This window comes from Mesoplodon mirus (assembly GCF_964341445.2).
Source record: "Mesoplodon mirus genome assembly, chromosome: 1".
Taxonomy (NCBI): Eukaryota; Metazoa; Chordata; class Mammalia; order Artiodactyla; family Ziphiidae; genus Mesoplodon; species Mesoplodon mirus.
Window position 1 is genome coordinate 157,103,708 of NC_138976.1, and position 13,237 is coordinate 157,116,944.

The window sequence follows — 13,237 nt, forward strand, 5'->3', positions numbered from 1 at the left end:
CACTTCAAGTAAGAGGTCGGCCTGAGAGGAAAGGTGAGAGTTTGGGCAGCTGTGCAGACAAAGAAGGCGCCCTTTGGCCTGGGCCTAAATGCTTGTGACACCCCACTGGACCTGCCGTGCTCTGAGGGCCCTGCCCTGGGCCCCCTGCTCCCCTGCCCTTTGTTCAGTCACAGCAGAGATGGCCACACCCACTCCTTCAGTGAGGGCAGAGTTCCAACCACCCTCAGCCCCGCCCCCTCTCCGCAGGTTACCATGGACTACAGAGGCTGCATCCTGAGGCCAGGGCGTTCCGAGAATGCCAAGGGCAGACATGATGACCTTAAATGATTTCCTCTTGTGTCAGGTTTGGTAAACTTTAGGAGCTAGGAAATGGTCCACTTTACAGAAATGTTCAAATTTACTGGCATTTCATATATTCTCTGCTATAACATTGTCCTGATTCTTTCTGTATATTCTATACTTATGTTTTTGTTTTCCTTAATCAAAGTGTGTCTTTTCAATCTTTTCAAAGAAGATTCTTTGGACTTACTAAATCACCTGAATTTTATACGTTTTCTGTTGTATTAAGTTCTGCTCATATCTTTATTTATCTTTTTTCTATGTTCTCAGGGTTTATTGTTTTGATCTTCTGATGTCAATTAAAACACTTGGTTATTCATTTTAATAAATATTTTACTTATAAAGATTTGAACTTTTGAAGATTCCAGCTTACTTGTAAGTTTCTATGGGTCAGGTCCTCTCCATTGCTGCTGGCCTAAGGTTTAGTTCACCATATAGCAATGTATATATTGACCTATTTTCCCCTCGACTTTCTGTGATTCCCTACATCTCACCTTTCTTTGCAGACAAGCCATTTGAAATACCCTTAACTTATTTCACAGCCAATAAGTCATTGAAATAATGTGTATTTTTTAGAGAAATCTTCTTATATAATTAGGCAGAAAATCTCACCTGCCATAGTTTTCAAAACAGCATAATTTCACTCTTCTCAATGCTTAATCTGTTGTATTACACAACTTTTGAGTATTTAGCTTTATCAATGACATGTACTTTAAAAATGTTTTAGAGATCCTAGCAGTCTTTGAAAACATCCTTGTTCCTTGTTTCAGTTCCAGTTTTATGTATATATTCTGCCTTGCACCTGATTATTCCAACAATTGCTGGATGGCCTTGGGAATCTAATTCTGGTATTGATAGTCTTTACTGATTGTCTCCCCTCGTAGCTGATTTCTTCATTATTGTGTAAATTTAGATCATGAGCTCATGTTTAGCTAAACAGCTGACCTTGTAAGACGCTTAGGTGTGAACGCTCGTAAGCTTCCGCAGAAAGACGGCAAAGATTTATTTGTGTCCCTCCAATGAGTTGCCCACGAGGACACCGTTTACTACAAGTGTTGGTCCAATACTCCCTCTAGAGGAAGGGGTCTCCGACAGGGCTGATTGGCGGCCCCCGATCTGGGGCAGGGGCAGTGGGCAGCCTGTGGCCCGGGCAGGAGCCTCTTTGCATGTGTCCCTGGGACACATCTGCCTGCGAACTTCGGTCACCTGGCAGGAAGCTACGATGCCCAGACCTATGGTTAGCTGTGCAGCGAGGTGTACTGTGAGGACAGGTTCCACACACACTTCAAGTAAGAGGTCGGCCTGAGTGGAAAGGTGAGAGTTTGGGCAGCTGTGCAGACAAAGAAGGAGCCCTATGGCCTGGGCCTAAATGCTTGTGACACCCCACTGGACCTGCCCTGCTCTGAGGGTCCTGCACTGGGCCCCCTGCTCCCCTGCCCTTTGTTCAGTCACAGCAGAGATGGCCACACCCACTCCTTCAGTGAGGGCAGAGTTCCAACCACCCTCAGCCCCGCCCCCTCTCCGCAGGTTACCATGGACTACAGAGGCTGCATCCTGAGGCCAGGGCGTTCCGAGAATGCCAAGGGCAGACATGATGACCTTAAATGATTTCCTCTTGTGTCAGGTTTGGTAAACTTTAGGAGCTAGGAAATGGTCCACTTTACAGAAATGTTCAAATTTACTGGCATTTCATATATTCTCTGCTATAACATTGTCCTGATTCTTTCTGTATATTCTATACTTATGTTTTTGTTTTCCGTAATCAAAGTGTGTCTTTTCAATCTTTTCAAAGAAGATTCTTTGGACTTACTAAATCACCTGAATTTTATACGTTTTCTGTTGTATTAAGTTCTGCTCATATCTTTATTTATCTTTTTTTCTATGTTCTCAGGGTTTATTGTTTTGATCTTCTGATGTCAATTAAAACACTTGGTTATTCATTTTAATAAATATTTTACTTATAAAGATTTGAACTTTTGAAGATTCCAGCTTACTTGTAAGTTTCTAAGGGTCAGGTCCTCTCCATTGTTGCTGGCCTAAGGTTTAGTTCACCATATAGCAATGTATATATTGACCTATTTTCCCCTCGACTTTCTGTGATTCCCTACATCTCACCTTTCTTTGCAGACAAGCCATTTGAAATACCCTTAACTTATTTCACAGCCAATAAGTCATTGAAATAATGTGTATTTTTAGAGAAATCTTCTTATATAATTAGGCAGAAAATCTCACCTGCCATAGTTTTCAAAACAGCATAATTTCACTCTTCTCTATGCTTAATCTGTTGTATTACACAACCTTTGAGTATTTAGCTTTATCAATGACATGTCCTTTAAAAATGTTTTAGAGATCCTACCAGTCTTTGAAAACATCCTTGTTCCTTGTTTCAGTTCCAGTTTTATGTATATATTCTGCCTTGCACCTGATTATTCCAACAATTGCTGGATGGCCTTGGGAATCTAATTCTGGTATTGATAGTCTTTACTGATTGTCTCCCCTCGTAGCTGATTTCTTCATTATTGTGTAAATTTAGATCATGAGCTCATGTTTAGCTAAACAGCTGACCTTGTAAGACGCTTAGGTGTGAACGCTCGTAAGCTTCCACAGAAAGACGGCAAAGATTTATTTGTGTCCCTCCAATGAGTTGCCCACGAGGACACCGTTTTCTACAAGTGTTGGTCCAATACTCCCTCTAGAGGAAGGGGACTCCGACAGGGCTGATTGGTGGCCCCCAATCTGGGGCAGGGGCAGTGGGCAGCCTGTGGCCCGGGCAGGAGCCTCTTTGCATGTGTCCCTGGGACACATCTGCCTGTGAAATTCTGTCACCTGGCAGGAAGCTACGATGCCCAGACCTATGGTTAGCTGTGCAGCGAGGTGTACTGTGAGGACAGGTTCCACACACACTTCAAGTAAGAGGTCGGCCTGAGTGGAAAGGTGAGAGTTTGGGCAGCTGTGCAGACAAAGAAGGCGCCCTTTGGCCTGGGCCTAAATGCTTGTGACACCCCACTGGACCTGCCGTGCTCTGAGGGCCCTGCCCTGGGCCCCCTGCTCCCCTGCCCTTTGTTCAGTCACAGCAGAGATGGCCACACCCACTCCTTCAGTGAGGAGAGTTCCAACCACCCTCAGCCCCGCCCCCTCTCCACAGGTTACCATGGACTACAGAGGCTGCATCCTGAGGCCAGGGTGTTCCGAGAATGCCAAGGGCAGACATGATGACCTTAAATGATTTCCTCTTGTGTCAGGTTTGGTAAACTTTAGGAGCTAGGAAATGGTCCACTTTACAGAAATGTTCAAATTTACTGGCATTTCATATATTCTCTGCTATAACATTGTCCTGATTCTTTCTGTATATTCTATACTTATGTTTTTGTTTTCCTTAATCAAAGTGTGTCTTTTCAATCTTTTCAAAGAAGATTCTTTGGACTTACTAAATCACCTGAATTTTACACGTTTTCTGTTGTATTAAGTTCTGCTCATATCTTTATTTATCTTTTTTCTATGTTCTCAGGGTTTATTGTTTTGATCTTCTGATGTCAATTAAAACACTTGGTTATTCATTTTAATAAATATTTTACTTATAAAGATTTGAACTTTTGAAGATTCCAGCTTACTTGTAAGTTTCTAAGGGTCAGGTCCTCTCCATTGCTGCTGGCCTAAGGTTTAGTTCACCATATAGCAATGTATATATTGACCTATTTTCCCCTCGACTTTCTGTGATTCCCTACATCTCACCTTTCTTTGCAGACAAGCCATTTGAAATACCCTTAACTTATTTCACAGCCAATAAGTCATTGAAATAATGTGTATTTTTTAGAGAAATCTTCTTATATAATTAGGCAGAAAATCTCACCTGCCATAGTTTTCAAAACAGCATAATTTCACTCTTCTCAATGCTTAATCTGTTGTATTACACAACCTTTGAGTATTTAGCTTTATCAATGACATGTACTTTAAAAATGTTTTAGAGATCCTACCAGTCTTTGAAAACATCCTTGTTCCTTGTTTCAGTTCCAGTTTTATGTATATATTCTGCCTTGCACCTGATTATTCCAACAATTGATGGATGGCCTTGGGAATCTAATTCTGGTATTGATAGTCTTTACTTATTGTCTCCCCTCGTAGCTGATTTCTTCATTATTGTGTAAATTTAGATCATGAGCTCATGTTTAGCTAAACAGCTGACCTTGTAAGACGCTTAGGTGTGAACGCTCGTAATCTTCCGCAGAAAGACGGCAAAGATTTATTTGTGTCCCTCCAATGAGTTGCCCACGAGGACACCGTTTTCTACAAGTTTTGGTCCAATACTCCCTCTAGAGGAAGGGGACTCCGACAGGGCTGATTGGCGGCCCCCGATCTGGGGCAGGGGCAGTGGGCAGCCTGTGGCCCGGGCAGGAGCCTCTTTGCATGTGTCCCTGGGACACATCTGCCTGCGAACTTCGGTCACCTGGCAGGAAGCTACGATGCCCAGACCTATGGTTAGCTGTGCAGCGAGGTGTACTGTGAGGACAGGTTCCACACACACTTCAAGAAAGAGGTCGGCCTGAGTGGAAAGGTGAGAGTTTGGGCAGCTGTGCAGACAAAGAAGGCGCCCTTTGGCCTGGGCCTAAATGCTTGTGACAGCCCACTGGACCTGCCGTGCTCTGAGGGCCCTGCCCTGGGCCCCCTGCTCCCCTGCCCTTTGTTCAGTCACAGCAGAGATGGCCACACCCACTCCTTCAGTGAGGGCAGAGTTCCAACCACCCTCAGCCCCGCCCCCTCTCCGCAGGTTACCAAGGACTACAGAGGCTGCATCCTGAGGCCAGGGCGTTCCGACAATGCCAAGGGCAGACATGATGACCTTAAATGATTTCCTCTTGTGTCAGGTTTGGTAAACTTTAGGAGCTAGGAAATGGTCCACTTACAGAAATGTTCAAATTTACTGGCATTTCATATATTCTCTGCTATAACATTGTCCTGATTCTTTCTGTATATTCTATACTTATGTTTTTGTTTTCCTTAATCAAAGTGTGTCTTTTCAATCTTTTCAAAGAAGATTCTTTGGACTTACTAAATCACCTGAATTTTATACGTTTTCTGTTGTATTAAGTTCTGCTCATATCTTTATTTATCTTTTTTCTATGTTCTCAGGGTTTATTGTTTTGATCTTCTGATGTCAATTAAAACACTTGGTTATTCATTTTAATAAATATTTTACTTATAAAGATTTGAACTTTTGAAGATTCCAGCTTACTTGTAAGTTTCTAAGGGTCAGGTCCTCTCCATTGTTGCTGGCCTAAGGTTTAGTTCACCATATAGCAATGTATATATTGACCTATTTTCCCCTCGACTTTCTGTGATTCCCTACATCTCACCTTTCTTTGCAGACAAGCCATTTGAAATACCCTTAACTTATTTCACAGCCAATAAGTCATTGAAATAATGTGTATTTTTAGAGAAATCTTCTTATATAATTAGGCAGAAAATCTCACCTGCCATAGTTTTCAAAACAGCATAATTTCACTCTTCTCTATGCTTAATCTGTTGTATTACACAACCTTTGAGTATTTAGCTTTATCAATGACATGTCCTTTAAAAATGTTTTAGAGATCCTACCAGTCTTTGAAAACATCCTTGTTCCTTGTTTCAGTTCCAGTTTTATGTATATATTCTGCCTTGCATCTGAGTATTCCAACAATTGCTGGATGGCCTTGGGAATCTAATTCTGGTATTGATAGTCTTTACTGATTGTCTCCCCTCGTAGCTGATTTCTTCATTATTGTGTAAATTTAGATCATGAGCTCATGTTTAGCTAAACAGCTGACCTTGTAAGACGCTTAGGTGTGAACGCTCGTAAGCTTCCGCAGAAAGACGGCAAAGATTTATTTGTGTCCCTCCAATGAGTTGCCCACGAGGACACCGTTTTCTACAAGTGTTGGTCCAATACTCCCTCTAGAGGAAGGGGTCTCCGACAGGGCTGATTGGCGGCCCCCGATCTGGGGCAGGGGCAGTGGGCAGCCTGTGGCCCGGGCAGGAGCCTCTTTGCATGTGTCCCTGGGACACATCTGCCTGCGAACTTCGGTCACCTGGCAGGAAGCTACGATGCCCAGACCTATGGTTAGCTGTGCAGCGAGGTGTACTGTGAGGACAGGTTCCACACACACTTCAAGTAAGAGGTCGGCCTGAGTGGAAAGGTGAGAGTTTGGGCAGCTGTGCAGACAAAGAAGGCGCCCTTTGGACTGGGCCTAAATGCTTGTGACACCCCACTGGACCTGCCGTGCTCTGAGGGCCCTGCCCTGGGCCCCCTGCTCCCCTGCCCTTTGTTCAGTCACAGCAGAGATGGCCACACCCACTCCTTCAATGGGGGCAGAGTTCCAACCACCCTCAGCCCTGCCCCCTCTCCGCAGTTTACCATGGACTACAGAGGCTGCATCCTGAGGCCAGGGCGTTCCGAGAATTCCAAGGGCAGGCATGATGACCTTAAATGATTTCCTCTTGTGTCAGGTTTGGTAAACTTTAGGAGCTAGGAAATGGTCCACTTTACAGAAATGTTCAAATTTACTGGCATTTCATATATTCTCTGCTATAACATTGTCCTGATTCTTTCTGTATATTCTTTACTTATGTTTTTGTTTTCCTTAATCAAAGTGTGTCTTTTCAATCTTTTCAAAGAAGATTCTTTGGACTTACTAAATCACCTGAATTTTATACGTTTTCTGTTGTATTAAGTTCTGCTCATATCTTTATTTATCTTTTTTCTATGTTCTCAGGGTTTATTGTTTTGATCTTCTGATGTCAATTAAAACACTTGGTTATTCATTTTAATAAATATTTTACTTATAAAGATTTGAACTTTTGAAGATTCCAGCTTACTTGTAAGTTTCTATGGGTCAGGTCCTCTCCATTGTTGCTGGCCTAAGGTTTAGTTCACCATATAGCAATGTATATATTGACCTAATTTCCCCACGACTTTCTGTGATTCCCTACATCTCACCTTTCTTTGCAGACAAGCCATTTGAAATACCCTTAACTTATTTCACAGCCAATAAGTCATTGAAATAATGTGTATTTTTAGAGAAATCTTCTTATATAATTAGGCAGAAAATCTCACCTGCCATAGTTTTCAAAACAGCATAATTTCACTCTTCTCTATGCTTAATCTGTTGTATTACACAACCTTTGAGTATTTAGCTTTATCAATGACATGTCCTTTAAAAATGTTTTAGAGATCCTACCAGTCTTTGAAAACATCCTTGTTCCTTGTTTCAGTTCCAGTTTTATGTATATATTCTGCCTTGCACCTGATTATTCCAACAATTGCTGGATGGCCTTGGGAATCTAATTCTGGTATTGATAGTCTTTACTGATTGTCTCCCCTCGTAGCTGATTTCTTCATTATTGTGTAAATTTAGATCATGAGCTCATGTTTAGCTAAACAGCTGACCTTGTAAGACGCTTAGGTGTGAACGCTCGTAAGCTTCCGCAGAAAGACGGCAAAGATTTATTTGTGTCCCTCCAATGAGTTGCCCACGAGGACACCGTTTTCTACAAGTGTTGGTCCAATACTCACTCTAGAGGAAGGGGACTCCGACAGGGCTGATTGGTGGCCCCCAATCTGGGGCAGGGGCAGTGGGCAGCCTGTGGCCCGGGCAGGAGCCTCTTTGCATGTGTCCCTGGGACACATCTGCCTGTGAAATTCTGTCAACTGGCAGGAAGCTACGATGCCCAGACCTATGGTTAGCTGTGCAGCGAGGTGTACTGTGAGGACAGGTTCCACACACACTTCAAGTAAGAGGTCGGCCTGAGTGGAAAGGTGAGAGTTTGGGCAGCTGTGCAGACAAAGAAGGCGCCCTTTGGCCTGGGCCTAAATGCTTGTGACACCCCACTGGACCTGCCGTGCTCTGAGGGCCCTGCCCTGGGCCCCCTGCTCCCCTGCCCTTTGTTCAGTCACAGCAGAGATGGCCACACCCACTCCTTCAGTGAGGAGAGTTCCAACCACCCTCAGCCCCGCCCCCTCTCCACAGGTTACCATGGACTACAGAGGCTGCATCCTGAGGCCAGGGTGTTCCGAGAATGCCAAGGGCAGACATGATGACCTTAAATGATTTCCTCTTGTGTCAGGTTTGGTAAACTTTAGGAGCTAGGAAATGGTCCACTTTACAGAAATGTTCAAATTTACTGGCATTTCATATATTCTCTGCTATAACATTGTCCTGATTCTTTCTGTATATTCTATACTTATGTTTTTGTTTTCCTTAATCAAAGTGTGTCTTTTCAATCTTTTCAAAGAAGATTCTTTGGACTTACTAAATCACCTGAATTTTACACGTTTTCTGTTGTATTAAGTTCTGCTCATATCTTTATTTATCTTTTTTCTATGTTCTCAGGGTTTATTGTTTTGATCTTCTGATGTCAATTAAAACACTTGGTTATTCATTTTAATAAATATTTTACTTATAAAGATTTGAACTTTTGAAGATTCCAGCTTACTTGTAAGTTTCTAAGGGTCAGGTCCTCTCCATTGCTGCTGGCCTAAGGTTTAGTTCACCATATAGCAATGTATATATTGACCTATTTTCCCCTCGACTTTCTGTGATTCCCTACATCTCACCTTTCTTTGCAGACAAGCCATTTGAAATACCCTTAACTTATTTCACAGCCAATAAGTCATTGAAATAATGTGTATTTTTTAGAGAAATCTTCTTATATAATTAGGCAGAAAATCTCACCTGCCATAGTTTTCAAAACAGCATAATTTCACTCTTCTCAATGCTTAATCTGTTGTATTACACAACCTTTGAGTATTTAGCTTTATCAATGACATGTACTTTAAAAATGTTTTAGAGATCCTACCAGTCTTTGAAAACATCCTTGTTCCTTGTTTCAGTTCCAGTTTTATGTATATATTCTGCCTTGCACCTGATTATTCCAACAATTGATGGATGGCCTTGGGAATCTAATTCTGGTATTGATAGTCTTTACTTATTGTCTCCCCTCGTAGCTGATTTCTTCATTATTGTGTAAATTTAGATCATGAGCTCATGTTTAGCTAAACAGCTGACCTTGTAAGACGCTTAGGTGTGAACGCTCGTAATCTTCCGCAGAAAGACGGCAAAGATTTATTTGTGTCCCTCCAATGAGTTGCCCACGAGGACACCGTTTTCTACAAGTTTTGGTCCAATACTCCCTCTAGAGGAAGGGGACTCCGACAGGGCTGATTGGCGGCCCCCGATCTGGGGCAGGGGCAGTGGGCAGCCTGTGGCCCGGGCAGGAGCCTCTTTGCATGTGTCCCTGGGACACATCTGCCTGCGAACTTCGGTCACCTGGCAGGAAGCTACGATGCCCAGACCTATGGTTAGCTGTGCAGCGAGGTGTACTGTGAGGACAGGTTCCACACACACTTCAAGAAAGAGGTCGGCCTGAGTGGAAAGGTGAGAGTTTGGGCAGCTGTGCAGACAAAGAAGGCGCCCTTTGGCCTGGGCCTAAATGCTTGTGACAGCCCACTGGACCTGCCGTGCTCTGAGGGCCCTGCCCTGGGCCCCCTGCTCCCCTGCCCTTTGTTCAGTCACAGCAGAGATGGCCACACCCACTCCTTCAGTGAGGGCAGAGTTCCAACCACCCTCAGCCCCGCCCCCTCTCCGCAGGTTACCAAGGACTACAGAGGCTGCATCCTGAGGCCAGGGCGTTCCGACAATGCCAAGGGCAGACATGATGACCTTAAATGATTTCCTCTTGTGTCAGGTTTGGTAAACTTTAGGAGCTAGGAAATGGTCCACTTACAGAAATGTTCAAATTTACTGGCATTTCATATATTCTCTGCTATAACATTGTCCTGATTCTTTCTGTATATTCTATACTTATGTTTTTGTTTTCCTTAATCAAAGTGTGTCTTTTCAATCTTTTCAAAGAAGATTCTTTGGACTTACTAAATCACCTGAATTTTATACGTTTTCTGTTGTATTAAGTTCTGCTCATATCTTTATTTATCTTTTTTCTATGTTCTCAGGGTTTATTGTTTTGATCTTCTGATGTCAATTAAAACACTTGGTTATTCATTTTAATAAATATTTTACTTATAAAGATTTGAACTTTTGAAGATTCCAGCTTACTTGTAAGTTTCTAAGGGTCAGGTCCTCTCCATTGTTGCTGGCCTAAGGTTTAGTTCACCATATAGCAATGTATATATTGACCTATTTTCCCCTCGACTTTCTGTGATTCCCTACATCTCACCTTTCTTTGCAGACAAGCCATTTGAAATACCCTTAACTTATTTCACAGCCAATAAGTCATTGAAATAATGTGTATTTTTAGAGAAATCTTCTTATATAATTAGGCAGAAAATCTCACCTGCCATAGTTTTCAAAACAGCATAATTTCACTCTTCTCTATGCTTAATCTGTTGTATTACACAACCTTTGAGTATTTAGCTTTATCAATGACATGTCCTTTAAAAATGTTTTAGAGATCCTACCAGTCTTTGAAAACATCCTTGTTCCTTGTTTCAGTTCCAGTTTTATGTATATATTCTGCCTTGCATCTGAGTATTCCAACAATTGCTGGATGGCCTTGGGAATCTAATTCTGGTATTGATAGTCTTTACTGATTGTCTCCCCTCGTAGCTGATTTCTTCATTATTGTGTAAATTTAGATCATGAGCTCATGTTTAGCTAAACAGCTGACCTTGTAAGACGCTTAGGTGTGAACGCTCGTAAGCTTCCGCAGAAAGACGGCAAAGATTTATTTGTGTCCCTCCAATGAGTTGCCCACGAGGACACCGTTTTCTACAAGTGTTGGTCCAATACTCCCTCTAGAGGAAGGGGTCTCCGACAGGGCTGATTGGCGGCCCCCGATCTGGGGCAGGGGCAGTGGGCAGCCTGTGGCCCGGGCAGGAGCCTCTTTGCATGTGTCCCTGGGACACATCTGCCTGCGAACTTCGGTCACCTGGCAGGAAGCTACGATGCCCAGACCTATGGTTAGCTGTGCAGCGAGGTGTACTGTGAGGACAGGTTCCACACACACTTCAAGTAAGAGGTCGGCCTGAGTGGAAAGGTGAGAGTTTGGGCAGCTGTGCAGACAAAGAAGGCGCCCTTTGGACTGGGCCTAAATGCTTGTGACACCCCACTGGACCTGCCGTGCTCTGAGGGCCCTGCCCTGGGCCCCCTGCTCCCCTGCCCTTTGTTCAGTCACAGCAGAGATGGCCACACCCACTCCTTCAATGGGGGCAGAGTTCCAACCACCCTCAGCCCTGCCCCCTCTCCGCAGTTTACCATGGACTACAGAGGCTGCATCCTGAGGCCAGGGCGTTCCGAGAATTCCAAGGGCAGGCATGATGACCTTAAATGATTTCCTCTTGTGTCAGGTTTGGTAAACTTTAGGAGCTAGGAAATGGTCCACTTTACAGAAATGTTCAAATTTACTGGCATTTCATATATTCTCTGCTATAACATTGTCCTGATTCTTTCTGTATATTCTTTACTTATGTTTTTGTTTTCCTTAATCAAAGTGTGTCTTTTCAATCTTTTCAAAGAAGATTCTTTGGACTTACTAAATCACCTGAATTTTATACGTTTTCTGTTGTATTAAGTTCTGCTCATATCTTTATTTATCTTTTTTCTATGTTCTCAGGGTTTATTGTTTTGATCTTCTGATGTCAATTAAAACACTTGGTTATTCATTTTAATAAATATTTTACTTATAAAGATTTGAACTTTTGAAGATTCCAGCTTACTTGTAAGTTTCTATGGGTCAGGTCCTCTCCATTGTTGCTGGCCTAAGGTTTAGTTCACCATATAGCAATGTATATATTGACCTAATTTCCCCACGACTTTCTGTGATTCCCTACATCTCACCTTTCTTTGCAGACAAGCCATTTGAAATACCCTTAACTTATTTCACAGCCAATAAGTCATTGAAATAATGTGTATTTTTAGAGAAATCTTCTTATATAATTAGGCAGAAAATCTCACCTGCCATAGTTTTCAAAACAGCATAATTTCACTCTTCTCTATGCTTAATCTGTTGTATTACACAACCTTTGAGTATTTAGCTTTATCAATGACATGTCCTTTAAAAATGTTTTAGAGATCCTACCAGTCTTTGAAAACATCCTTGTTCCTTGTTTCAGTTCCAGTTTTATGTATATATTCTGCCTTGCACCTGATTATTCCAACAATTGCTGGATGGCCTTGGGAATCTAATTCTGGTATTGATAGTCTTTACTGATTGTCTCCCCTCGTAGCTGATTTCTTCATTATTGTGTAAATTTAGATCATGAGCTCATGTTTAGCTAAACAGCTGACCTTGTAAGACGCTTAGGTGTGAACGCTCGTAAGCTTCCGCAGAAAGACGGCAAAGATTTATTTGTGTCCCTCCAATGAGTTGCCCACGAGGACACCGTTTTCTACAAGTGTTGGTCCAATACTCACTCTAGAGGAAGGGGACTCCGACAGGGCTGATTGGTGGCCCCCAATCTGGGGCAGGGGCAGTGGGCAGCCTGTGGCCCGGGCAGGAGCCTCTTTGCATGTGTCCCTGGGACACATCTGCCTGTGAAATTCTGTCACCTGGCAGGAAGCTACGATGCCCAGACCTATGGTTAGCTGTGCAGCGAGGTGTACTGTGAGGACAGGTTCCACACACACTTCAAATAAGAGGTCGGCCTGAGTGGAAAGGTGAGAGTTTGGGCAGCTGTGCAAACAAAGAAGGCGCCCTTTGGCCTGGGCCTAAATGCTTGTGACACCCCACTGGACCTGCCGTGCTCTGAGGGCCCTGCCCTGGGCCCCCTGCTCCCCTGCCCTTTGTTCAGTCACAGCAGAGATGGCCACACCCACTCCTTCAGTGAGGGCAGAGTTCCAACCACCCTCAGCCCCGCCCCCTCTCCGCAGGTTACCATGGACTACAGAGGCTGCATCCTGAGGCCAGGGCG